General features: G+C 47.2%; 1 non-coding gene across 1 annotated transcript; it reads right to left on the bottom strand.

Moving 5' to 3' along the window:
• Window positions 1–1,364: 1,364 nt before the first annotated feature.
• On the bottom strand, window positions 1,365–1,531 carry LOC121284522. The gene has a single exon (XR_005944497.1). It is a non-coding gene; the product is annotated as a U1 spliceosomal RNA (small nuclear RNA).

The following is a 1,531-nucleotide window of genomic DNA, read 5'->3' on the forward strand; positions in this document are numbered from 1 at the left end:
CCCCAAAAAGGTATAGTTAATGGTATCATACGGGGAGACAAGGGTGGGAAACATACTCTCCAAATGAGAAGGGTCAGAGAGAGAGAGAGGAAGGCACAGGAGGGAGGTTGGAAATGCACAGGGTTGTCAGATGTCACTGGTAGGTAGGTGGTGGACAAGGCAAGGGGCGTGGGGTGGTGGTTGGTGGGGAGATGGTTTATTCACAGAGGGTGTCTTCAGACAGGAAGACCGGCAAGTGTCTTCGATCAGGTAGCTAGAACTGCCCAACATAGTGTTTCAGACAGATGGTATCCTTCACCGAGCAGCCCCAGCTAGCCCGGACTTGAAAGAAAGGTGAAGGGTGGGGTGGGCATAGATGTCACAAGACATTAAAAAGAAAATCCACAAACACAGCCACACCCCAATGGTATTACTTGGTCTTCTGCCTCCACCTGTCAGCACAATAATCCCGAGAGAAATCGTCTACCCCCCACTCTCAGGTCCACAACACACACCTCTTATACTACAATGATTCTTTGTAGGTAATTTCCTCCCTCCTGGTCTTCTCCTCCCTCCAAATGTGGTTAGGCCCAAAGCCTGAGGCCTCTGGCTACAGGCTTCCTCCAAATGCAGCAGCTCTCCTGCCCTCTCCCATCAGATTGGAATTGCCTTGCTCCATCTCTGAAGGTGACTGTGATAGCCGCCGCCGCCAGTTTGCACCTCTCACTCCTAAACAGTGAATTCCTGCTGAGCTTGGCCACCCGGCTCAGGACTCGGTCACTCCCGGGAACAGCCACTTTTGGCACTACCGTCCCTTGGGCTGGGGAGAAAGTAACACACACAGGACAGGTTTATAAATAGGATGATTACAGATGTGTCAGATTTGTTGGTCGACAGAAAGAAGTAAATGAAAGCTTTATCATTGATTTAATAGCTGAGGAGCCAGTAACTGAGGTATCAGATAGAGTGGTTTCATGTGATGGTGGTGGTGGAGCCTTGGACATCCTAAGGTGTATATAAACTTGGACAAAGACACAAAGTTGTAGCATGTGGTTATTGTGGGCTTCATTTTAAGCTGATACATTATTGAGAGGAACCATTGGAATCTTCTCTCTTTCTCTTCTGCATGACAGCTTTGTAAAGACTTCAACTATGAAAGCTACAAAAACTGAATTAATTGATGAGCTCTGAAAAAAAAACAACAGCTGGCTCCTTCCAGCTCCAGGCAGAATCACAGCAAAACTCTCACTCAGGCAACAACGAGCTGCACCTGAGCCCAATCAATAAATGGATTATTTTCTGGTAGAAAATGTATTCAGTAATATTAGTTTCATGTTTAGAATTGAAAGATGGAGTTGCACAGCCTGGGTACGGGTGTTTTTTTTCAGGGGAGAGCGCGAACATAGTCCCCCACTACTACAAATTTTGCAGTCGAGTATCCTGCATTTGGAGACATCGCAGGCTTCAGCACACCCAAAGTGCAATGGGCTAGCCTCGTCCTGGAAGAACCACCTTCATGATCATGGTCTCTCCCCTAATCACTTGTACATAA

This window comes from Carcharodon carcharias, chromosome 11 (genome assembly GCF_017639515.1).
Source record: "Carcharodon carcharias isolate sCarCar2 chromosome 11, sCarCar2.pri, whole genome shotgun sequence".
Taxonomy (NCBI): domain Eukaryota; kingdom Metazoa; phylum Chordata; class Chondrichthyes; order Lamniformes; family Lamnidae; genus Carcharodon; species Carcharodon carcharias.